Source organism: Poecilia latipinna, unplaced genomic scaffold, assembly GCF_001443285.1.
Source record: "Poecilia latipinna isolate Pla-1442-1.1 unplaced genomic scaffold, P_latipinna-1.0 Scaffold819, whole genome shotgun sequence".
Lineage (NCBI taxonomy): Eukaryota > Metazoa > Chordata > Actinopteri > Cyprinodontiformes > Poeciliidae > Poecilia > Poecilia latipinna.
In genome coordinates, this window is record NW_015113435.1 from 263115 (window position 1) to 290506 (window position 27392).

The following is a 27392-nucleotide window of genomic DNA, read 5'->3' on the forward strand; positions in this document are numbered from 1 at the left end:
GGGGGGGCAGTGCTTAAGTGCAGGTCACCTCCATTACCTGAGTCCAGCATGTCTCTCTCACATCCTGAACATACATATATAACCCCAGCTTGATGATATTCTCTCCCAATCATGCTAGCTTCCATTGCACACCTCTTTGATCTGTGATTTGCATTTCAGCGCCCACGGGCTAAAAATTATTTGGATGAGATTTTTTTTTTTTTTTCCTCACTATCTCGTTGCCTTCTTTTCTGCATCTTCTCGCTAACCCATTCACCGTACCTGGGGCTTGTAAACTCATCCCTCTTCCTCACCTCCCTCCCTTTCTCCCCGCTTCCCCAGCTCCCTTCTTCCCTCCGTCCCTGGCGCTCAGGATCTCCTTTTAATATTGGCTGTGCCCCAGAACGAAACAAACAAATTAGCTGGCGGGAGGAGGAGGAGGAGGGTGGTGGTGGTGGTGGTGGGGGGGGGGACAGGGTGAACGGCGTTCTGGGCGCAACACCTGGATGCGATCCTCGGGGTGAAGCTACCAGCCCTAAATAAAGCTTTTTGCTGTTGAAAGCAAGATTAAAAACATGCTAAAATGGTAATAATGTGCCAAATGCCTGAGATGTTCTGCGACTGAGTCAATTTTCTCGCACTTTTGAATTCGCCTTTGGCACTCACCAGCCACTTTATTAGGCATTTTCAATTGCTTGTTGACACAAATAGAAAATTAGCCAGTCGTCATAGCAGAAACTAAGTAAATTTTTTGATCTGAAAGGGATTTAAGTGACTTTGAATGTGATAGTTGGTGCCAGATGAGATGGTATGAACATCTCAGGAAGGACATTTTTAATAAGCCGTGTGGTCATGAATTTATTTTGGATGTTGGAGGTCAAAGGCGAATGAGCAAGTTGCCAGAAAGGTCAGAGCAGTTCAAATAACCACTCGTTTACAAAGAAGGCATGCAGAAAGAGATGTTTTCAGCTGCATAGTCCATTATCCAGTTGGAACTAGCAACCAGAAGATGGATTCACTGTGGCGACAAAAAAAAGATGCATGTGACCAGCGACAACACTCTTACGCTCGACGAGGGTGAAGCCTTACAAGAAAATATCCCACACACCAAATGTAAAGGAGCTTTTATTGATGCTTTTGTAAATGTGTGAACAGGACCTGCTTCTCGGGGGACAACTTTCAGGTCAGATTCTGCAAAGGGCAGAGAATGATTATTGATGGTAAGATATAATTTAAGTCGGTAAGATACTCTGGCTGACACTCCAGCACAAATAGACAGCGATAATACGTCTAAACATTGAATGCTACCATGCTCAAAATCCAAAAAGAAGAAGAAGAAGTGGCGGGTAACAATGGGTAACACAACCAGGAAGTAACATTCAAACAGAAAGTAAGGCTTACCTGGCAGAAGACTAAGAACTGTATTGACTGGAGTACTTGAAGCATAAAGATTGAGGGAGAGGATCGAGTCGATTTACAGTGGATTGTTTCACTAGCAAAACTGTTCAACGAGAGTAACTCTGTAATGTGGAAACCTGTAGTGACCAAACATTGGAGAGCGGGAACTCCGGGAGCAAAGTGCACTCAGCACTGCAATGACCAGGTTTCACTGTGGAAAAGTGAATAATCAGGTGACGAGGCCAACATTTGTGATGGTCAGGAGGCAGGAAACAGGTCAGATACACAATCACTATGTCAGACATAATCACTCGAAGCCTGTGGCAGAGGGAGATGACAGATTATCTCACCCTAAGTAGGTAAGGTAATTTTATTTATTTAGCACATTTTCAGCAACATTTTCAGCAACAGGGCAATTGCCTTGTTAAAATGCAACACAAAAAGCTTTACGTAAATTAAAAGGAAATAGAAACACAATAACAAACCAAAGGAAAGAAGAAGAAGAAAAAGAGCAAAAGAAGAAAAATAATCTAATGTTGATCTAAAGTATGTAATCTAGGTCCTCCTGTTCAGGGTTGCTAAGAATCCTCTGGTCTAATTCCAGTAAGAGCCTTCAACGGGAAGATCACAACATAATCATCAAACCTCTTTCATGTTTTAATTTGAATTGAAAGCTTTACATCAGTTTTTTTTTTTTTCCCATTTGTTGTGTTCATGATCTATATATTTGGACTGGTGGACTCTTAGTAAAAATAAGACACATCTGACTGACCTGTTGCTGCTAGATGTTATTATTTATTACACTTTCCCACCCCTACTGGGACCAATTTTATTTGATTTTGTGCTGTTGCGACAACTATAAGAAAACTTTCAAAAGAAAATACAACAAAAAACCTGAATATGTCCTAACCTGTTCTTTGTGGAAAACCTCAACATTAAGAGGAAACCGTTTTTAGCTTCAAATGTAAACTGCATTGTCATCCCACAATAACATCCTGGGCTTCAAACGAAAAAGCCTCCAGCAGAATATTCACGTGCTTGTAGGCGAGCAGCATTACCGGTCCCCTAAACCAGACATCCGCCACAGCAGGCCTGTTTCCGGCTTACTGTGTATTGATGTTTTAAAACAATTTTATTTTTGTTATCATATCAAAGAGAAGACGCGTGGCTATCAAACGCGGGAGGTGTGCGCTCTCAGCCGAGGGGCCCTCTCAGCCAGCCAAGCCGCATTCCTTATTCTATTTTATCTCTCTTGGTTTTTCCTTTTCTTTTTTTTTTTTTGACTAATGTCAGTAACAGCTACCGGTAATAAAATGCTTGTTAGAGTTTGCGCTGTTGCCTCGCAGCGTCGGCTTTGATACATTGTCAGGCCATTTGCCAGTGTTTCCTGATTACCTCGCCACCGACTGCATGTTTATTGATTGGGAGTTAATAAAGCAAGGGCCCTCCGCTTATTTCGTCTTTGCTTCCTCTGCGAGAGGTGAGGCTTCCTTTGATGTGGAGGCGATGCATTGTCAGGCAACATAAATGCGTGTGTTATAATGTCAGCTTTGCTCCTAGGCCCTTTCTTTTTTTTTTTTTTTTTTTTTGCGTTGCGGTTAAAGTGAAGGAACAGAGACGCATTGTGATGGCTTTTATTGTCATTGTTTGGAATAAATTCAGGGTTTAAGAAGAAACAACGGTGCCAATTACCTGTATTACAACCAGGCAACCTGGGTGACCTGATGTAATACTGACATCTAATGCTTCAACATATCTTTGCATCTGAATCTAGTGTCTTTGGTTATATTGTTTGTGTGTTTTTTCTTCTTTTTTCTTTTTCTTTTTCAATTAAAAAGTACAAATCTGAAAAATATGGTGTACATTTGTATTTGACGGAACTCTGAGTTCAGCATGTTTTGAGACTGAGACGAGACTGGTTTCAGGTACCCCAATAATGATGTCCTGTATAGAAAGTAAATTTGTCATCTTTGGATCGTTAATCTGTTGGTTGCTATATCTCCAACCCCCACCCCACACTGTCCATACTGTCCATCCCCATGATAGCCAGTTTGCTGATTACATCTCTTACCAGCTGATTATCCTTTGTCTCTGTCCTCCCCAGCTTTTCCCACTAATATTTATTTTCCTTCCCAGGACAGATGATTTTCCTCCTTCGGCCATCTTGTACCCCCTCTTCCCCCCCTTCTGTGCTGTCGGCCATGTCAAATCAAAACCAACACCTTTAAAAATTCAGTTGGCGTTACCCCCTACAAACAGCCAAGGCCTCCTTGTTGTCTATTCATGTATTCAGGTGTACACTGTATCATGGCGGACACGCTTTTCTGAGCGCGAGGGAGGCCCCTACACGGTATTTCTATCGAAATGTGATGTATTCATTCATAGTCACTAGTAAACTCTGTTTGTTTGCAGATAAGCGGGATGTTTACCGGGACAGGGAAGCGGACGGGCACATGCAGATCGGATTTCTTATCGGAACAAGTGGTGGCCCCGCACCTGCTGGCCGTGTAACCCCTGCCGGGTCCCCTGTGGAATGCAAGAAACGCAATACGGCAAGGCGGTTTCCCCGTTTTTCCCATCCCACGCCCTTCTCTTTCTGTTTATCTCCATGCGAGCCTGTATTTATGAGCGCTCCGCAAAGGCAAACACGATATAAACACAGCCTAAGAAATTCCCCCAACCCTCCCTTCTTCTTTCCGTCTTCCTCTCTCCATTTTCGGCTGTATCTACATCCTTGCTTAGTGTCACATTCGGGGGGTCAAAGCAAAGTGCTACAGCCTCAGGCTAGCTCACAGGCTTGTGTATCATTGTGTTTGCTGATCACTTTCACTGCCTATCATAAACCACCAGCTCTGCGTCCTTGTTTATTCTTTTTTATGATAAAAAAGAAAACTGTCAGTGGGGCTCATACAGAAGGCTGGGTGTGGAAATAAAATGTAAACACCAAGTGCTATTATGGGTTGATTTGCTTCCTCGACAACCACTTTTCCTGTTGTGACAAAAAAAAAAAAGAAAGTCCTCATCCCAAAACCCATTTTGAACGTCTAAATATTTCTGTTTACAGCGTTGCCGCTGTGTCAATTAAACCCAATAAATTATTCAAACATTTATCTTCCCTCTCCAGCCCGCCTGGGGAATTTTTAATCAAGCCCTCTTATTTGCTTTAAATTAGCGCCGTCGAGCATGTATTTGTGTAAAATCCCTGATATCATTAAAGATTTATCAGTTGAAAATCTGTTTCGGGATGATCTCGCTGTTAATTGGCCGGGAGACGTGCAGCGGCTTCACACTCATCTGCAACAAGTGCAATCGTTGCTTGCTTTCGGAGGCGCGGGAGATAAACAACATGTTTGGAGTCGAATTAGATGTCGGGTTTCAGTGTGAACACTGCAACAAGCTGACATCAGCGTTCGTGCCTCGGGCCACACTTATATTCCACACACAGTATTTCAAGACGCATTGAAGTTGTAGCTATTCATTACTGTATTAAGAAATCTATAGATTCATGTTGGAGAACATTGCTCATGATTTTGTTCTTGCTGTTCCTCACACGTCCACTAGTTGGCAAAAGAGGTTCTAGCGTGAAGACGACTGCTATCAAATCAGTCGATATTCGCGCTGGCGCATTTTCCCTGTCTGCAAAAGTGGGATTTTCCACGTTCTGCGACAGGCATGCATCCAGAAGCCGTAAAAAGACACCTGTGTCTGGAAGATCCATTAACTAGTTAATCAAGCATGAAAACACAGGAACACTGAGCGAATCAGAGAAAAAAGTTATTGAAAAGTATAAATCAGGGGATGGATACCAAAAAAAAAAAAAAAAATCTAAAGCACTGATCACCTCCTGGAGTTCAGCTACATCCATCCATCAAGAAATGGAAGGAATATGGAACATGTGACTGGTGAGAGCCTCTGCATACAACTGTTACCCGGGTTCTTCACCAGTCAAAGCCTTATGGAAGTGAGGATATGAAGACGTCACTGTTAAAGAAAACTCATCTCAGCAATGTGCACCTCACCGGCTTAATGCTGCGGGAAACTTGTAAAGAGGTAAAAGATAAAATGAATTCGGCAAAATACGGGGAAAACCTGCAGGACAATTTGTTCACATCTGCAACAGAACTACCGTTCCGGAGAACGTTTGTTTTCCAGAAAGACGACAACATGAAACTTCCCGCTGAAGTTATGCAAACATGGTGGATGTTCTGGAGTGGCCCAGTCAAAGCTGAGATTGTGAGCAAATTTGTACCAAAAGTTGTAAAGGAACAGCTTAGCAAAGAAAAACAGAGTAACAGTGTTCAGATGTGTAAACCTGACTGAGACCTATCCACGTATGCTGTACTAAATATTGAGCTGAAAGGGGTGAGTATTTATGCAAACACTTATTTTATGTTAAGTATTTTTATTTTTATTTATCATTGTTTTGTAGAAATCAGTTTTCACTTTGACATTAAAGTTTTATTTGTGTAAAAAAAAATAAAAATCCAAATTAAGTTGATCCTGTTCAATTTGTAAAAAGCAAGGTGAGTCCTTTTTATATGCACTGTAAGTGACATTTAAAGTAAAGCTGTGCTGTTTGGCACATTCGACCAGATGGCACCCACATTTTCACCTAAGCCAGATCTGTAAGAAGTTAGACTTAAATCAAAGTTCAGAATTGTGATTCTCGCCTAACCCTGGTCAATTTCTCCTAGAACAACGTCTCCCTCCTTTTTTCCATAAAGCTAAATATCCCCCAGCAACAGATGGGTTAAAAAAAAAAAAAACGACAGTCAGTTCCATTGTCCCGCTTTATTTTTGTAGAGCAGAATTTCAGGGCACATCTAAAGCATTTTGAAGCCATATCACAGATGACATGTTTTGTGAATATTCCCTTTTGTAATGGAAATGGCCCCGGCTCTGTCAATAAGCACAAAAGCGGATGCAACGCAGGGGTGGAAAGCCTGAAACTTTTGCCGGTGCCGAGTTTTGACTGCTGTGAAGGATTGTAATGTTAACCACTTGTGATAGGGGGTGTTGGAGGGGTGGTGGGTGATGGGGAAGGAGGGTTGTTTTAGGGCTCCACTGGCTTGGCACAACCACGCTCACACATGATTTACAAATAGACTCACCCGCTCACACACATCTTGCGGGTTCTCACGTTTGTGCTTCACTACTCTCCTTCACAGCTTAACCTGCCCTCCTCCCCCCTCACCCTTTCCCCCTCCCCAACCATACACACCACTCGCACGCCTCGCTTCCATGCCTCCCAAAAGAACCTGCAGCACATCTGTCTGCACCGCTTCTCCTCCTCTGCTCCTCTAACCACGGCCAGGTGTTTGCCCACAGCCACGCAGCTCTTCATCTCCAGGCCGCCAGACCGACGCTGATGTAATTGCTCTCTCCGTTGATCCATGAAAACAGGGGGATTGGGGGGGGGGGTGGAAGAAGTAGGGAAAAATAAAGAAAGACGCTTTAAGTTATGGAGTCAAAAATTGAGAAGCAGGGGAAAAGGGGTTTTGGGTTTGGAACGTGCATGCCCAGTGTTTTGGGTGACTTTTTTTTTTAACGGAGGGCAGGGTTCCCTGTGTTTACGAGAAGGTCAGGGACAGGTCGGGTGAAAAGTGTGGCCTTGTGCAAGCGAGCACGCTTCCCGGTTTGCTTGAAGCCTCTGCAGAGAAAAGCATCCTGATGGTGTGCTCTTGCTTTAAGTAGTCGATGTAAATTAATGCATTCATGATATTTATATATTTAAATATATTTATAAGGGGTTAAACCCACAGGTGGGGGGGGAGGTGGCTTGCCTTTTCTTAATGACATGCAAATGGGCTCTAATGTTATGTTGCATCTCAGGCCCAAATCACTGAGTTCTGTTGGTGTTTTGGGTATTATTAACTGACAGGTGTGTCTAAAGACAGGTTGACATATCACCAGCTGAACCACAAATACTCTATAAACGGAGAACTGAAAATGAAAAGGGGGAAACCCCCCCCCCCACTCTAATTTCCAGTCTTTTAATAAGCATTTCTATCTGATTAACCCAACGAATACAGCAACACAGCCACTTCGGCACATCATTTGAATTTTCCTCAGCGAAGCTACTAATTCATCAAGCGTATCCCATTTCATCACGGAACAAACAACAACAGTAATGAGCAGAGAGTGCTACACTTAGCCGAGGATCCCCTGGAGTTTCGAATCAAGTGTTAGATTAGATTAATGTTTCCTCCCTATGTGGCTAACCTGTGGCACGGCGGTGAGATGATACCGTATCAAATTAGGGAGTTAGAGGGAAAACGCGTCCCGCTGTTAAAAGATCTAATTATTGCAAACACAATAAACAGCTTGATTGTTTTTAGCGTCTGCCGCTTACACACATCGTGGAGCTTTATGGAGGCAGTAAAAATGTTCTACTAAAATAACACGAGGTATTATTTCACACTAATTGAATACTTTATTGGATTTTGTTTTTTGTTTTTATTCAAATAGCAAATTAATACTACCTTAAATGCTATGTTTTGTACATTTATGCACATCACTTTTCGATAAATGTGGGACCAAAAAAACTATTTGTGAGTAGCTAGTAATCAAACACTAATGCAAACATTTTTAATATGTTGTTAAAGGCATTATGTTACATTTCCAATATCACAGTAACTTCCTCCGTCAATGCATCTAGCTAAAACAATAGCACTTTTCCAGAGACATGGGCATACAAATCAAGGTATACAAAGGTGTTGTATATATTATTAGCTCTAATTAACATCTTTATTAATCGATTAATTAGCTGTAATTATCCACAGATTACAGCAACCAGACGCAGGCCTGATTGCTTCCAGACTAATAGAATCAATAAGTGATTTTCTTCATTAGCGCCTATCTGATAACTAGAAGTAGGCTACAATTTCTAAAAGAGCAACATGTCATGCCACGATTGAAAGAAAATCAGATCATCAGAAAGTGATTGGAAATATTTCATGGACTGACACAGCACGAGTGAGACTTTCTGAAAGTTGTGCGTCAGACATCAAATGTACGTAGCATTTCACATCGTACTACAAGCCAAACATGGTGGTGGTAGTATAATGATCTGGGGCTTAATAGCTTGCCATAATTGGTCTATGAATGCGGCTCCCGAGCAGAAAATCACGAATGATTATTTCCAGCTTCGTCCTAATCTTAAACTTATTATGGTTATGCAACAGGATAATGCTCCAAAACACGTCAACAAGTGCACTCCCGAATAGCTCAAAAAAGGATAGGTTTTGGAATGGCCTTGTCAAAGTTTGAAATTAAGTCCAGTTGAGAACTTGTGGCATAACCTTGAACAAACCCACAACATGTGGTTTAAATAAAACAATAATACAAAGAGTAGTAATTTCTTGATAGTTATCTCAAGTGCCTAATTGTGGTTGTTGTCACAGTGGATGGTGGAAGCCATTATTGTGTTTAGGGGGTAATAACTTTTTTTTATAGTGTACGAGGTGGTACATGTCTGTGTTGAGGATTAACTCTTTAAAGCTCTGAAATGTGTCTGTTTACAAGCCATTTCAATTTTCGCCATGCCAAGTATTTAATTCCAGCGACTATGACTTAGATTCTGATGGAGGAAGTTTGTTCAGTTTCACCACTGACAACATCTCTGCTTTACTTTTTCACACAATTTCAGTTAACTTGTTTAATCAGAGACTTTGCAGACGGGGGTGCCACTCTCAGAAAGTTGGCACACTTCTTAACTCTTCGTTCCCACAAAGCCCGGACCAAATCTTTGCCGATTTGCAGCAGGAAAAATATTTATCCAGATACAAATTGATTTTTTTTTTTTTTTTAATTTGCGCACTCGCTCTTGATGTGAGTCCGCAACTTGAGCCCGGCTCTTTTTGTATGTATAACTTTAATTAATTGTCACCGCCATCGTCGCCGTCCGGCTGATTGGTTTGTTCTTCGTTCACGGCGCCCTCTTCTCCAAATCTCATCCTCTTCAGCAACACTGACATTTGGAGAATTCTTGATTAACATAATTAGACAACTTTGATGGGAGATTTACAAAATCCCCCTTTTCTCCTGTCCTGACTTGTCTCCGTCCACACCATGCAATCTTCACATTAATGCTTTGAGTCCCTGGATTAGCGCTGACATTTATAGGAGCATATTTAAGTACAAGATGCATAGAAATTGTGACTGCTTTGATTATGTTTACTGTGTGGGATTTCTCTCAAATGTTTTATGTGCGTGAGTTTTAATAAACACAAGGCGGCATGTGGAGACCGTGAGGAAAATAAAGACACAGACTCTGGCATGTTGTTACTAAACCAGGAAGAGTTCCAGCAAGATTATTGATTTTTTCCAGGGGATGCACAGCTTTCGTTGTTATCCCTGGGTGCTGAGCGCTCTTCACCGGACACAAGTAGAACCTCAGGCTGTGATCCATGTCTGGGAAACCCCCCGCCCTGCCCCCGCAAGCTCTCGCAACATGCCCTTCCCACATCACAGAAGCCATCATCCCACTGCCTACATCTCAATGGATTCCACTCAGGAGGTAGCAGGGCAACGATATAGAAAATAAAGGAATAGAGGCCTACCCTGGGATCTTTTCATCTCTATTGTTTGTGTCATAGAAAATTGGGAATTCTCCGTTCCCGCCCCCCCCCCCCCTACAGGCATCGGAATTTCACCGTCATTCTGATGTGCTGTGACATTTTTGTCATCAAATCATTCATCTAATTTTTACAGATGAATGTTGCTTTGTCTTATAATTCTCCGACAAAGTGTCTGTGAACTTTTCCATAATTTGTCACATACCACAACTGTCAGTTACTGAGATTCAGTGCCATAGATCAATGAGAAGTGCTGGTCTTAAAAGTAGTTGCCTATTTAGTGATTTACCACTTGCTGGTAAATGAAGATGTTTTGTGAACTCCTCAGATACATTTTGGAGAGCATTAGCGTCAAGGAAACCAAGACACACAAAAAACCACTTTGGGGTCTTCTCAACTAGATAATGTGCTATACCTTGTAACATATTATGAAAGAACAGCAAGAACAACACCTGTAAGAAAGCCAATTTTCAGTCTTCTAAAAGACGTGGTGGATTCGGGTCCAGTCAGACGAGAGCTGAACTTGAAGTTTTGCCTGGCAAAAAAATAGCACTGTTCTAAAACAACAACAAAAAAAGATTTTGAGACCAGAAAACTGATCATCTTCCCACAGTCGAAGAGAAGATGGATGGAACTAAATAAAGGCCAATTTTGAGACAGAGATGTACAGATTAAGGTAAAAGTTCAACCGTAAACCCGCAGACAGAGACGTAACAGAAAGGCCCAGATCAAAGTATTCATGTTATAACCTGAAACGGTCAATGTAAAACCTCATTCCTAACAAGAATGTGTGGCAAGACTTGAAAATCAGTGTTCATAGAGGTCCTGAGTCCAATCTGGATGTTTCTTTGTTCTTGACTCAAAGAAACATGTAGGGATGAATATAAAATGTTACATTTTCCTTCCCATTCTTCAACACAATGTTTACAACTTTGTGTTGGTCTATCACATAAAATCCTACTAAAATAATGGAAGTTTGTGGAGGAGGTCACAACATGTAAAACGGGTTGGGGTAGGGGGAAAAAAATCAAGCAGTATTTATAGTTTTTGCAAAGCACTCCAGCTGTTGAAGAGTTTAGCTTAGCTCCGTGACGCAGTGGCATTTTCAATATTTACCAAGCATGACTCAGACACGCAAACAGGAACAAACTGCATAAAACCATTCTTGGATCTCATCACGTCTTCTGCAAGAAAGAAAAGCGATATATCAACACCCTGGTATTGTCCACTAGCTTCTATTCCGAGGAGGTCGGAGTGAGATGATGCCGAGGCTCACCTTTAGCCAGGGTTTGTCTTTAATTATTTTCAGGAAGGAACACACAGCCCAGCTCATCAACTGGATAAATATTTGACCGCCATTCCATAAATTGGCATGCGGGGAGATAGGGGTGGGTGTTATTTAAATGACGCATTCTGCTCAAGCCAGACTTCATGCAATGCGAATCGGCTCTCTGCAGGTGACTGCAGCCAGTCTCTGCATGGGGTAAATTAAAACTCACATTTCTGCTCCGAAAGGAAGAGAGTTCATACTCTTCCTGAATTTGTCTTATTTAATTATAACCTATGTCAAAGCATCATTTTGGAAGCTTAGACAGGCCAACCAATTATGTACGAAGGACTATGAGCCAGAGAGAGAGAGAGAGGTGGGGGTTCCTTTTACAAACATAAGAGCGCTTTTGTGTTTTCTTGGTTTAACATCTGCACATTTGGGTGCATCTACTTGGTGGGGAGAAAGGCAGCGAGTAAAACTTTGAATGAGAGGGGAGTTTTGCTAACAGGACTCAGGGGTTTGTGCCGGTGGCATTTGAGGAAGCTCAAAGTAGGACAAACGGGGTACGAGACATCAAGCCTTAACAAATAAGAATCCCGTTGTGATTTTAGCCAGTGTTGCTTTAGTTGGGGGCTTATGGTTTATGCAAATGGAATATCTGCAAAGGATCAAAGAAATCCAAACATAATTTTCCATTAGACAACACAGGCAACAAAGGACGAGGAGGACAAATGTTTTCTAGGGGAAAGAAATGCTGAAAATGATATGTGAAACGGACATTTATTAGAGTCTGTGAATGTCAGCTGGTGAAAACGGGACACTCCATCAGTTGTCCAAGCTTTGACGACTGTCTAGTTGCCGTGCACTTGAGCCCAGCAAAAGTACCTCTGACATTCCAATGTAAAACAGATTTTTATTTTACTGGGGTTATATGTTACTTACCAACACGTAATTGCAAAATAACTCATCCTCAGACGGACTCTCCCACCCAAGTTGTGGATCACCTGGTACCATGACCTGTCTTGGCTACATCTCTGATTAATGCTCTCCTTGCTTGGCCTTTTAGTTCAGGTAGAAGGCCGTGATTTGTTTGCACTTGTTCCATATTTGCGCTTTGTTGCTGAATATTCGGAGAACTTGCCAAAAAGGACGACATTCTCTATGCGAATGTCACAATGTCCAGAATGCTAAATCCCATGTCCATCACATTGAGTCTGTTTCCACCTATTATCAACAACACCATCAAATGCCACAGGGATTGCCCTGAGTTATGGTGGGTTATAGTGATCATTGATAAAGAGAAATTTGTTTCAGATGCACGTCAGCTTTCATCTTGTACTCCTATGACGGAAGCCTTTTCCCACTCCTCTCCAGGCTCGCCGTTCGGGCCGCACATGTGGAGTTTCAAATCGCCTCGCCCAAGTTTACCGTGATAAGCTGCAGACTTTTGTTTTTACTGTCACTTTTAATCTCCAATCACCTGCCGCTCTCCTTCTTTTGCCAATGAATACATATTTATGAGGTCTGGTGTTTTTTTTGTTTTTTGTTTTTTTGCGCGCACATTTGCTACTGATTTATGTGCCCTTTTCTCACTCCCTATTTAAACTCCAGATGTAGTTTTACAAGCACAAAGTCATGCACTCTTTGCTCCTGGAACTCTTGCTCCTTGGGGACCAGGGTGTTTATTTCTATTAAAACGCTAATAAGCTGCAGGAGCATGGTCTCTTCCTTATCACAATGGGATTTATCCTTAATGAGCGTGCAAATTTGTCCAAACGGCACTAGCGTTAGCCAGAAATGGAGTATTACAATTGCCAAGCCCATAGTCTTCTTTCTTTAACAGCTGGACCTGTAAAAGGTTGAAAATGTTTTGATCAGATGGACTCAAACAATCCTCTGCTTGAGGGGAAAAAGGCGAAAGCTTACCATAATGCTATTAATCATGCAAGGGCGTCAAGGTTCAGCTGGTGTCATGGTCAGCTTCAAAAAGCTCGACTTATTAACTTCTCCTCGTTCTGCACAGAGTTGGCTGTAAAATCTTTGAAGATTTTATCAGGTACAGGTGTCGATTCTTGCTGCTCCAAGCACACCTCAGACTGTTTCGCCTGGCCATTAAAAACGACAGAAAGGCCAACGTGGGTCAACTTATGCGATTTCTTTTTTTCTTTTTCTGTTTTTTCTTTTTTTTTTTTTTTTTTTAAGAGTTGCATACTGCTGAGGAATAAGCTCGTTAGGCCTAATTACAGATGTTGAATCGTGAAGCCATTTATCTTTTCAGCTCAGTTTCAGCAGAAGTTGGAATCAGTAACAAGTTATTCTGATAGCCATTCTTAGGAGGAAAAAACTAAGTTAGATAGGTGAACTGGAAAAATACTAATTAGACTTTTTAAGACGCAGAAGTCATACAGTTAGGCGAGATAATATTTCTTAAGACAGCAAATAGTCATGTAACTTTTAATTATGATCTGCTAACTAAAGCTTGTATTGTTTCATCTATAAAAACATTTTTTTCTGGAGATTTCTGCTGAAATTTACAGATCACTTCCTATTTTGACTCCTATAGGAGTCGCGCCTGTGCAGTCTTGGTTAGTCAAAAATGTTTCCCAACAACCTGAAGGATATTTATCACTCCGGTAACTGCAACTCCAAAACGTAAATTTGTAGCAAAAGAATGCTATAATTTGGATTTATTTGACACGCAGTAAATATTTGTACTGTCTTCTAGCTCTCTGATTGAGCTCCTGCTGCATAAAAAAAAAAAAAAAACCCGACAGTGTTTCCAGGCAGAGTTAATATATGGGTTTCTCCTTGCGTCGTAAAGCTTGAGGTTAAATTCTGGGACGCAAAAAAAGAGATGGACTTTGAGACGCTTTCTTGTTCACAACTCTCTGTAATTTGAAATGAACAAAATAAGATTCATCATGTCAATGACTGTAACATATATTCACAGGAATGCGGGCTTAACCTGTTTTAAGCATCACAACCGACGAGGACCTTCGGGCATATGCGGGAAATCAGAATTCCTCATACAGAAGTTTTTTTTTTGTTTTTTTTTTTTTTTAGATGTTACTCAGGGGCAAAAAAAAAGTAATTTGATTATGTACGTAACTTGAGAGTTGAAAGAAAAAATCTGGAAAGAAAAAAAAACTGAGTTTTAGTTTTTCTTCAAATAAAAAAAAATAAAAAATCTCAAACTTTCAGTTCTTTCTCTCTTGAAGAATAAGCCTATAACTTCCATGGATACTTAGGTTAATTAGAGCCAACTGTCATTAATGTGAGTGCCATAATTTCTGATAATGTAGCCTAAAGGAAGCACATATGAAGAAAAACCTGAACTGGACCTATGTCAAGCCCTGAGGAACAGCATAATATACTCTTAAACAGCTGAAGAGTCGTTATTAACATTTAAAAAGTGGAAGACATCACAGACATATGAGTTAAATCAGCAATGTAAACTCAGGTTAATTGGTAAAGATATAGGCATACTCAAAGTTTGAATGCTGTTTAAATTCCTGACTCGTGATGTTTTTGTCTTTTCTATTAAGATTATAAATTTAAAATGTATTTCTTTGAGACTGAGATTACCTCTGTTAATGCCAGCTATATATATATATATATATATATATATATATATATATATATATATATATATATATATTAAAAAAATACTTTATTTAAATTGGCTAAAGAGTTTTCAGTGTCTTGGAACAACAAGACGTTTGTTTTCCATCAGTGTTATATTTTTACTTCTAGAGCCATCAGAGGACAGAACAAAATGCTGCACGCTTCTTTTATTTTTCTTTGTCTGCTTCTAAAACTTTATGACACAGCCCCAGTCTGGTTAAATCCACTCAAACGTACACTGCTTTGACCAAACCTACCTCTTTGAAGAGATTAAGCAGAATTGTTGCAATAGAGATGTAAAGTTCGGCAACAGATCTTCACCGTTAAAAAAAAACAAACTAGGATCATAATGCCCACCCTGTTATCTGAAACTTTCCTCTTTTGCTCTCTTTCGATTCATATATTATTTACTTGGAGCGATCAGCCGCTTTGCTCTGCCCTCTTTGTAGTCAGTAGGTTACTGTTAGTGCAGAGTCTCTGCTGATTGTCATCATAGCCATTGAACCCTATTGGTAACAGCATAAGTGAGATTTAAGCCTCGGTAACATGAGTGTGGAGGTGATTGATGTGAAATATGCCCTCCCTCATTGACTGGATGAACTCCATTTTCTGCTCCTAATGCAGAAATCACTCCGGGTCCCGAGCATAATGATTTACGATGAATCTGTGTCAATGTTGAACTCGGCAAACCCCACATAATCCATCTTGCAGATATACCTACCCCAATCCCACCCTACCTTGCCAGCCCACAGCCGCCCCATCCTCTCAGCCGTCACAATGGGGGGGAAAAGTAAGGAATGCGCTCTCGCTCACTTCCTCTCTCTCTCTCTCTCTCTCTCTCTCTCTCTCTCGCTCTCTACGTCTGTTACTGTTGAATCCATTACAGGCCTGATGTGTAATCACGGAGGACCTCTGTGCCCCCTCACACTGTAATTACCTGGATACAGATCCTCACTCCATCCCCAAGAGCGGCTCGAAACTCCATTAACCAGCATGCAGTGCTTTCGGCTGCTCTGTCTGGGTGGCTCTGTGGAAATTTGAAGTACGGAGGGAGAGGAAGGTTGAAAAATGTATTTAAGTGATTGGATTTTGACCTCTGATTTTTGACCTCATTTCTGAGGGAATAAATCATGGTCTGAGCAAAATCTCCACCGCAAGCCACCCGCCCTCTCACCCTCCGATATGGAAATCTTTTCAAGTACAGTACATGCAACATGACTGCACCGTGAAATCAACCCCTGTTGTCAGTCTTTGTATCCTACACAGTGACACCGCTGTTGCTGCTGACAAACATTATCCTGTGTGTGATCATGTGCGCAGTGTCGCCCTCCCCTGCCTCCCTCCCTCCCTCTCTTTCAAAATAAGTCAAAGTGGAGCTGGCTGTGTAGACACAGTAGGGTTGTCACACTGTGTCAAGTGCGCGGGTGTCAGCGTTGCATCTGTTGCAGTCACATCTCAGAAGACACGAGGAAGCGTCTCTCTGTTGACTTCATCTGTTTGTTTGGCAGCCTGCCTGATTGCTGGAGTGTGTAGTGGCGAAGAGGAGCTCCGGCTCAGTCGGCGCAAACGGCGACAAGCCTAATCCCTGCTTTGCCGGGAGAACAGAGAGTCTTCTCCCAAACAAACAACGCAACAGGCAAGCTCCCGTGACTTCCCCGCGCCATCCTGCAAAGAGGGACACTGGATCTTTGGGGCTTTTCTGGAATACATTTTGCAAATCTGAAAACATGCAATATTTTGTCACATGCTTGATATCGGGAGATTATTCACTTACCTCGCATCAAGCTATTGCAGTAACTAACTGATAACGACTCCTTACACCAGTGCAATGTAATTTTTATCCATTCTACTCTCAAGAGTTATTTTAGTTTTAGCAATATTGGAGGATTTTTAGACATGAATAGCCTATTTACAGTATTAGTACAACACTTAAATACATACTTTGGCTAGGCTACTCCAAGATCTTAAAAACCTTTAGATTGGACCATTGACCTGTTTCATGAAAAAAGTACTCCTTAGTTTCAGCAGATTTCCTCATTCTATCAAGTCCGTCAAGTAATTCAGGCCCCAATATAAGAAAGTAGATGGGCTGATGCTTATTTCCAGTAATAACTGGGTGAGAGATGGAGTGCACCAAGGATAGAGCACCAGCCAATTGCAGGACAACACATAGATACACAGGACCATTAAGCGTGCATGCAGACACAATTTTGAGAAACCACTCAACCCAATCGTCATGTTTTTGGACTGTGGGAGGAAGCTGGAAAGAACTCATGCATGCACAGGTACAACAGGAAAACTTCATACAGAAAGACCCCCAGATGGGGATTGAAACCCGGGACTTTCTTACTCGCCAAAAATCCTTAAGGTTTAAGAAATTTCATGGTAGATTACAAATGATTAATCAGTTGTCTTCATTTCGCTTTCTTACTTTAGTGTTTCCATTTGGAGGGGTGTTAAAGTAATCTTTTATTTATTTTTTTTAACCAGCAACACCACTACTGAAGAAAGGTTTTTCACAGCAGACAGTTTGGCACCTCAGTGCAACAAACACTCAGGTGTCTCTGATGTCTACATTCCATTTAGATGATTTAATGATTGCTCATGCTCGCTTGCTGTCTCAGCTGACTGCTGTCCTTGAATGAACCGAGACTTAACTTTGTCGACTGTGATAGGAAAAGTCTATCCGTCTGTGCCTTGCCGCCCAGACATGTAAACGGCCCCAAAAGCAATTAGTAACATAGTGTCGTGGCAAAAGGCCTTCAGTACACGGACAAGATAAAAAAAAATTAGATTACATAGAAAATTACCAAGCCATTTACTGAAAAAGAAGAAAACAAAAAACGGACAATATTAATGGAAACAAGTGTCATTAATGGTTCTTTCCATCAAACCAAAACACAGAAGCTCTGATGTGGGGGCACTTTCTATGAAATAAATAAAAAAGGAAAAAATAACTCAGTGAATGGTTGCATCAAGGGAAAAGAAAAACAAAAAGAGCACTCAAAGTTAATGACAACGTACAATTAACTAAAAAAAAGGGCTAAGAATACTTTCTATGAGTAATAGCAACATAAACAGCAGTCATTTTAGACCATATTTACACTTTCATATGTTGTCTTTTCTTGCTGTTCAGAGGGGTTTTTTAAAAGATAAATATTTGAATTAATTTTATAGGAAACGTTTGTCTCAGAGAGAGTTTTGTAAACATTGTAAAAAAATTTGCTAAATATACTGTATGAAAAATTTCCATCAGGCAAAATTATTTACCTTCTTTCCGTTTTTCATTTTTTTTCTCTCTCTCTCTCTCTCTCTCTCTCGCGCGCGCACACAAACACTCACATAAATTTGGGTAAACATCAACAGGGAGGGCTTTGTTTTCCTCCCTGCCGCCAAGGCGAGAGAAAGCGAGAAGAGTGAGCCTTCACGAGTTGCGCTGCTGGAATCCGGATATGATGAAAATGTTTTAGACCTGAAGTGTCCCGAGTAAACTTACCGCAGCTGCGCGCCGAAAGAGTCAACAGAGGATCATGTTTTCGACTTTTGTACGTCAAAAACCATCTGGAATATCTTGGACTACGAACGTCGAACAGTTAGAGTAGGGGTAAAACTGTCGGGTGTGAAGTTGTCTTGTTTTATTTTTCCTCCTAACGTTTTGAGGAACGAGTTGAAGGAGGGAAAGAAGGATGGGAATAAGTCACATTTGAACTCAAGTGAGAGAGTTGTCATGTTTGAAAGGTAAGTCGGACACAAACAGTAAATCTGCCATTGCTTCTTCTTTCTTTTTTTTTCTTGCTATAAAACAAAACAAAAAAAAGGCAGACCGTGAACAAATGGGCTGCTTATAAACTCTTTCAGCAAAGTTTATGTAAAGAGCGTGCGGAGGGAAATTTCCACTAAGTTTTACTGGAGCTCGACGTCACTTTTCTCGGCGTGTGAATAAGCAGTTTGAGTAACGACTTCCATAGTTTTGCTTTGTGTCTAAAAACGCTGCGCTGATTGTGAGACTTATTGCTTTTTGCAGGACTGAGGGCTGAGGAAAAGAAGGGAGGAACTACTTCTGCTGGTGGTGGTTTATAATTTTTTTTCTCCCTTCGAAGAGGACGACTGCCTCATGTCCAAGGAGACTGTCCATCCATCAGAAGGGCCGGCGGGTCCAGGACAGGGCCCACGGCAAGAGACAAGTCCCCTGCTGTTAGCGTCACACGGTAAGAGAGCACAAGACAGGCCATTAATCAGTGGCTTTAGGTGTGTATTCGGCGAATATGGGTTAATGTCAAGTACAGGGGTTCCACAGAGGTTTTGTCAGAATGGATAACTTGTATATTGTTAAGCGGTGGTGGAATAAATAAAAAGAAAAACTCCCTAAATGTATCGTGGCAATTGTTCACATGGCAGCAGTTTGGCAATGAGGCTCTCTGCCCAGAGTGGCAGGCTTGGTGGGCGGCAGCAGGAGTTGTGAAGAAAAAAATGTAAAAACTTAATCTGAGTCCGCAGAAAAGGAAAGGCCATTTTACATAATTTACAATTTGTATGTAATTGTAATGGTCCCTCTAGTTCAGTGGGAGAGACGAAATGAGTTGAAGATACGTAAATGTTTAAATGAATAGTTTTTATCTATATTTTTCATTGGCACATTTCTAATTCTCCTTCTGTATCCTAGCTTGGGATTGATGGAAACAAACTTCATTTGGGTACTCTTTTCATCATTTGATGTAAGAATAATGCAGGTTTGTCCTCTCAAAGGCTAATAAACTTTAATTTTGTGCAGAACACTGGAAGACAAAATGTTGAAAATAAAACACACTTAAAAACAATAAGTCAAAGCCACACACAACCAGAGCCATAAAGAAAGTAGATTATGAATTCTCTGTAAACAAAATTTTCATCAGAATGGAAATGATTAAGCTCAGTTTAATTTATTGTGCGATAAATTGATTAATTGCTCACTGCAACAAGATTCATTTGCAGTTTGTAATGTGGAGGAGTGAAAATCCCCTGCTGTGACAGCAGCTGAGAGGGACAGATGCATCGCGACTGATGCGCCTGTGAGTGTTTTGTGACGGGCATAGGCTCCATGACAGCTCCCACTGACTATTGAGCAGAATAAAAACAATGGTTTGAGATTAAAGTCTCCACTATTGGACAAGATCTGCATTTTTTTTAAGAGGTAACGTGACCTAAATGCTTCTTATTGATAACAGTGAAATTTCCAGCTTGGCAACACCAATAGTTATTTTCATGCTCACTCAGAGGAGGGCAAGGGCACGGAAAACTTTCTTGTGTCCGTGATATGCAGTGATAAATGTTTCTTCAGGAATTTGTTTATGAGAAGTACTTGTACTGCTCAGACTAGAGCTTTTTTTTTTTGGCCATCTTTTATCCAGACAAGCACAAAGAGTACAACGGATAAACCTTGACTGGTAGACTCTTGAAGTTTCTTGCCCAGAGCGCTATTCGTTCAAGAACAGCCACCACACATTTGTAGCTGGCAAGCTAAAATGTGTGAAAGGCATACATAGCTCATGTATTCACCAAGTTCTCCCTCTGTTTCATCCAATAAAATTCAGCTATAAATACACTTACGTATTTGGTTTCGAAACTTGCTTTTAAAAATAAAATAAACAGAAAACATGAGTGAAAGTGGCTTTGGGTTGGTATTTTCTTATACTTTCAGGCAACTTTCAGTAAAAGTCATTATCTGCGCACTAGTCTGAAAGCCTTGATAATGTTTGTGCCTGTTTTTTTTTCCTTAATAAAGTTGGAGGAAACACCCTGCTGACTATTAACAGCAACCACACAGCCAATTATAGTTTTTAATTAACTTTCCAGTTGCCCCTAAGATTATCACATGTAAAATAAGCTTACCCCCACACCCGCTTTTCATTTTTCTTCAAACAAGCAACGGACCGTTAACCGATCATTATTATGGCACGGTTTCAAAAAGAGAAAAAAAAAAAAATAGGAAAGTAGGACAAAGTGAGCAATTGCACGGGACTGCTGGATTGTAAATGGATTCCACTTTTGTTTTTGGTGGATTTTCCCCTTCAGTGGACAGTGGGTCTGCTGGATATAGGCTGATTTTAAGTAAACTGTGATGCTTAAATACTCCAAATGATCTCAACATGCTTCCACTTCCTATATTACACCTCTGACCACTTATCCATCACAGCTCGCAAAATGGATTGTTATTGCAGTGAAGCAAAGCTATATTAGGTGTGCTCCATGGTCAAACCCTTGATTCAGTTTCACATCAAAGCAACAGTATGCAATAAACAAGCCATAATGTTAAACACAGGAAGCCAGTTTGAGAGACAGATTAAGAGTTTCTCGTATTTGTGCATGGCTATCAGGCCAGTTTATTTTTTTCTTCTTTTTTCTTGTTTTTTTGCCTGGATGCTTTTCCAATTTAGATGAATGCAGCCTTTATAGCAGTAAAAGAATCTTGGCAGGTAGAGCACACTCGGGAGCACTGGGAGAAAGAAAATGAGATCCAGAGCTCTGGCAGGGACTTTCACCTGAACCGTCCCACCATGTCGCACACGTTGCCAGGTGGTTGTTTTTGCTGGCGTGAAAAAGGAGGGCGGCCTTTTGCAACTACGGGTTACACAGCTGATATTCGGTCTGGCACAACCAACCCAAACGGGAATGTTAACGTTTGGTAGAAAAGTGTTTATAGGTAACCTTGTTTTTCGGCAATCAGGACTTCATACCCACTTTTGGGCATTAATGTGCTGTTGGTTTGCAGATTGTTTCGTAATGCTTTGAGCCGTTCACACCGTGTAACTTTATTGCATGAAAGAAATGAATCAGAAGCACAGGTTTGTTTTTGGATTTTCTCTAATCCTCACATAGATGCATACATCCCCACAAGTATTTGGTAAAAAGTCACTAATCATGCACTGTTTTGTGGTTTTTACTAGGGGTATGGCATAGTGCTGCCCCAGTTAGCCACTGTTCTTATCAGAGATAATAGATGCTTATTTAAATCAATTGGTATGTACACATAGAATCTACTCACAGAATTCACAAGTTTTCATCTATTCCAAGACCAGTGTTCATGTTTATCAGGATCATTACCTTTTATGGGTTTTTAGAAAACCCATTTGTTTCCAAGTGGGCTATTGATTTCAGGTGAGGGTTTGTCCTGCACGTGCATGGGCAGAAAACGACAAAAACAATATTGGATAGCATTGTCCTGTGTGTGCTACTTAACCTGCCTACCTTAACACAACTTCTGATAAGGAACATGTGTTACACTTTGTTCATTTGAGACAGAGAGATGAAGGTGGAAGCTAAGGGTTTAAAAGCGCATGCATGTTTTGACGACATGTTAAAATCACAGCGCTACGTAGGGCCCCAGCATAACAGCAGTGGATTGAAGATATCTTGGCGGTCTCGTCTAAACGTGAAACTTTTCACCAAGCAACATTCAAAAACACCATCGGTTTCCAGACAGTGGTCTTACGTAAACATAGTCCAAGCTATGCCAGAAAATTGTGGACTTGGATTAAAAATGGGCTCTGTACCAGGAAACAAACTCACCTCTTCTGCCATAAAGACAGATCAACTATTGAGCCAGATGGATTTTAAACCAAATATTTGTTGGGGTGTATGCATTATGCCACACTCTCTGTGTTTCACTAAATCCTTACGAGCCTCACAACGAAATAACTTCCAGGCCTATGAGGACTGTATGTAAATGTCCGACCGCCCATTTCATTTTGAACCATACTTAACATCCACTTCTTGTGACTTCCCTCCCCAGATGCTTGTGACTGTGAATCAACAGGAAGCGCGTCTTCTCCTAGGAAACAATCCGCTGAAGGACAAAGTCTCGTGACGGAGGAGAAGCCTAATTATTGCAAGCCTGTGAGGAGTAAGTCTTAATGACCCGGGAAAACTGTGGGCAAACAGCAGTACATCGTTGTGCTATTTTTTTCCTCTCTCTAAATAATAAACAATGAGGAATTTAATTGCAGAAAGTGAAAGTGATTAACATGTCGGATCAGCCTAACTTCTGCAAGTGATTTTTTATTTATTTTTTTATTCAACATTTGAAACTGCTTTAATTTTACTCAGATTTTTTTTCTAATGCCAATATTCTCACCTTATAGGAAAAGCTATTGTTATGCTGTTCCTGTGTTAGGGTCAGTTGGCCATCTGAAATATTAGCTTCACTGTTTCCAATTACAGTAATAGCCAGATAGCAGCTCGGCCTCTTGGCAAGTGAGTATAACATGCCTGCTGTCTTATTCTGACGTTATGACCAAGACTTGGCTCAGTCGGCCATTTTTGCTTCTTTCAAATCCTCAGCCATGTGTTTTGCAAGAAGGGAAATCCAGTTTGTGGTATTGGCCGTCCTCATGTACCGATTGAGTCCTACTTGTAGTTTCTTTAACCTGGTGCCAACGTTTGCCTCTTCACAGGATGTTATTGCAGACTGGGAAAGAGTGTATTTTAGTTGAAGTAGCATCCAGGTTTGCAACATGTGGGGGGTGGGGAAATAGACTTGTCTGGTCCATCAATCATCTACCTATCATCCATAAATGATAGGTCATCCGTCCATTCCTATGTCTGTCCATCAACATCTCTAACTGTACATTAGTCCATCCAACTACCTTCTGTCAATCTGTCTGGACGTCTTCTTGTCTTCTTATATATTCGTGTGTCTCTTATGTTGGTCTGTTGTATGCTCACCTTTTCTTCCGTCCGTCCATCAACAAACTGCTTGTCAATCATCCGTCAACCGTGCAGCCAACAGCTCGACAGTTTCGCCGCTTGTCCGGTGTAAATTCAGGGTGAACTTTTAATTACATGATTCAGAAATGGACAAAACTGGAACGCGTCAGACCTTTAATTGAGTAAAGGTTTGTGAACTTCTGGAGGCATCTTCCTAGTTAGAATCAACAAGTCTCCAATAATAAAAACCTTTCAACCGTTGCTACTGCGTACTTTGTGGCATTTCTTCTGGTTCAGGCTGGAAACTTTCTCGTGACTCTGATCTAATCATATTGTTTTATGCAAATGTAGAGCACAGCAAGGCTCTGCTAAACAGCAATTTGCCATTGATTTAGAAGCAATTCTAATTAAACCTAGTTGCACAGTAATTCCACTCCTTACAAAGATATAGATTGCAGGTCACAGAGTGAAACGCGACTAAAAGGCTTTGTGTATGCGTGCTTCATTGTTCCTGAGAGGAGTGAGATGTGACAACATGGGCTAATGGCAGCTGATTGCTGCTGTAATAAGGATCGTGTTTTCATTTAACACCATTCTTGACTACAGGTCTCTTTTGTTTCACAGTTGTTAACTTTTCCAGAGTGCCCTTTTCCTCCTTCTCCTTTCTTTTTTTTCCTGTTTATTAAACTTAGTGACTTAGCTGTAGCTTATTTACCAGAGGAGGGGAAAAAAATTAAAAAATAAAATAAAATGATTTGTTTTTAAGTCATCAAAGTGATGTAATGAAGTTCAAGTTTACTTTTAAGGCTTGGATATCACTTTTGACTTGGAATTGATTTTACCCCTTTAAGTTGATAATCCATTTTAGCCGAGTTAACTTAGCTTATTTATATCACAGAGTCCCATGGGCTCACTGTAGTTTAGCTGTGTTCGGGGGTGCTGCGCTTGCTGCTAGGGGTAATTGAGAGCCCTCTCCACTGCAGAAACAGGAAATCAATAAGAAATCATCTGCCTGCCTACATCTGAGCCTTTGCGCTTTTCTTTTCCCCCCGGCTGTCTGATTTAGAACTTGTGTACTGTATCTGGACAATAAGTTTTCTCTACAAGAGGAAGCCCATTATGCTGTTTTGATAACAACAGCGATCCCATTTCAGCTTCAATAACACTGTTTTGACAGGTCGGCCATTACATCAGCTGGGTCGGTCCTCTTGAAGCGAGTTCCTGAAATAGGCCAGCGGTTGCATAATTCCCAACAGGGCACCCGTAGGACACAGGGTGCAATCGCAGGAATTTGTAGTGAACAGTGATCGGACACAGATGTAAAATAAGCTAAGCTATTTGAAATGAGAAGGATATTACAAAGTCTGAAATTTGTCTGTCTGGAAAAAAGGAAAAGGGAATTTAATTTTTTTTTTCTATACTTTCGTACTTCTTCCATTGTCTTAAAGATCCTTACATTCGTCTAATCCCGCTGAATTCTTCCTCGCTTCCTCCTACCCATAATCCATCCATTCACACATTTGTTAATATGTGATTTTTAATAGTTTCCCTATTTATTGCCCGATTACTTTCCAAATACTTACTTTCCTTATGCTTTCTGCCATACATTCATATGGAATTTTTGTAACCAGAAGAACTACAAAGTATCTCTACTTTAAAATTGTCTAAAAGGTGCTGAGGACTCTCGGTGTTAGAAAAGTATAAACTTTTCCCATTAAAAAAAAAAAAAAAAATCTATGACCCCTGGATGGTTTTGTGTCTGAGAGCCCTGTGGTTTGTTAGACAGCAGTGTTCGCTGCCTTTCTCAGAGAATCGTCCGTCAGTAGATCTGCCATCCAGGGTGAGGTGGGAGAATTCCTGTGGGAAGAGAGACATTCTTCAACGAACCGTTCTGCTCTTACGGCTGATATCTCTGCAAACAGTGCCTCTCCAGCCACCGCCTCGGAATAAATCACTACCACCTCGCAGCGGGTTTTAGGAGTTTAATCATCATGTAATTCACCGGATTGCAAATAGTTTTTTTTTTTTTTATTCTTCTTTGGTTGATAAAGACGACCTTACTAGCCTGTGTGGTTTTTTTTTAAATTTTTTATCTTAGTGTAACTTTAGTAAGAAAGTAAGGTCAAATAGCACGACTCTACTTTCGAAATAAAGGCTTTAATTCTGGCCTTTGTGTGAATCTTACGTTTGCCACACGTTTGAGTTTATTACCTTTTAAGAAGAGTTGACCTTTTTGAAATGAACTTTGTGACCCTCCACACCCCTCGCATAATAGATGCAGAACGGATTTAATCGGACAGGACTGCACAATTTTACTCGACTTTGTAAGTGCAAACGCTGGACACGTGAGATGTTTATCCGGTGTTGATTCAAACACCGCAATCACCCCCTGCGTTACCTTATGCGCCTTTCAAAGAGCCTGGGGCACTTTGAGACTTTTAACCTCATGTCAGTTTGCTTTTCTTTGAGTCTTTATGCCAGTTATTAGAGCTCTGTGCTGATTGTTGTTTTGCAAGATTCATATCTTTATTGTAATCCCTGGAGCCCTGTCTTTGCAGAAAAACTGCCTCCAAAGCATAGGCCTATTATAAACTGCACCGTAATTTTCAAGTGATTACTTACCAGTGGGTCATGGAATCAAAAACTGTATAAATAGGGTGAAATGCTAGTGCAGGGGTTGATTAAAACGGTCATTGTAATTCTACCTCTATTGTAATTATTTTCTCATTGTCTTGCTGCAGATAGATTTCATATGGGAAATTTCAAGTGTGTTAATTAGCATATTTTACTCAAAGTGCCCAAGACTGTTCACCATTTTTTTTTCTTTAAGATATCCAAAGTAGTTGAGCCAATTGATTAGATATGCATACCTCAATTCCTAATTATTTAAGTGCACATTAAATAAGAGGGTACACATATAGATTTTAATCACTAGAGTCTTTTTCTGTTTTCCTTACTGTTGAAGACCATGTCTCTCATTTCGATTCAAATTGAATGATGGTCGTGGGTCTTAATATGCTGTAAACTTCTAGGAACACTCAAACTTTAGTGTATATAATTTAATAGATGAACACAAAGTGCAGTGTATTTGCAAATACAAGCCTGAAAGGTGTGGTCTGCATTTGCATTCACCCCTAATGAGTCCAGTTGCGATTAAATTAGAGAGTATCTAGAATGCGAGAATTTTTGCCAATATTTGCCATATATCTCAAGCATGTTCAAGGGTTGCTATCGATTTTGTTTAATTTAGGTTTGGACTTTGACTGGACTCTTCTAACATGATTTTGTTGATCTAATCCACGCTTTTGTATCTCCGGCTGCATGTTCAGGCTGTTTGTCCTGCTGGACAGTAAACTCCTGGCCCTGTCTCAAGTCTTGTGCAGGTTCACTTACATTACCATCCTTGTATTATGTTCCAGTCTTCAGTCAGAGGTTTCGTCAATTCCCGCTGTAATCCGGACTGCTGCAGGATATCCTTCCTGCCCAGATCTGCTCTTTGAAGAAGCTTAGTTTCATTTACTAAAACGTATTCTTCTCAGTGGGTGTGATGTGTTCAGTGTGTGATAACTGTAATCCACCACACATTCCAGTTCGCATTCAATTAAAAATTATAGTTTATATCTCACATGGCCAGCGAATGTTCTTGTTGTGCTCCGGCAAACTGGAAAATAGCATTCTGATTTTCTCTTAAGAGCAAAAACACACAGATGCTACACAGGTGGTACAAATTAGGTGCTTTTTTTTTGCATGTAATTGTTTGTATTAGTTTGTATTTGATTGTGGTTAAGTAATGCAGGACAAAAAAAATGCCTGTAAAACATTCAAAGTTTTTTTTATTTGTAAAAATGTTAAAGTTCAACTTC

The 27392-nt window shown here is 40.7% G+C and overlaps 1 long non-coding RNA gene across 1 annotated transcript; it reads left to right on the forward strand.

The window, feature by feature from the left end:
* Positions 1-18213: 18213 nt before the first annotated feature.
* Positions 18214-24133, forward strand: LOC106956455 (uncharacterized). Its single transcript, XR_001426774.1, has 3 exons — positions 18214-18585; positions 18872-19055; positions 22616-24133. It is a non-coding gene; the product is annotated as an uncharacterized LOC106956455 (long non-coding RNA).
* Positions 24134-27392: the final 3259 nt, after the last annotated feature.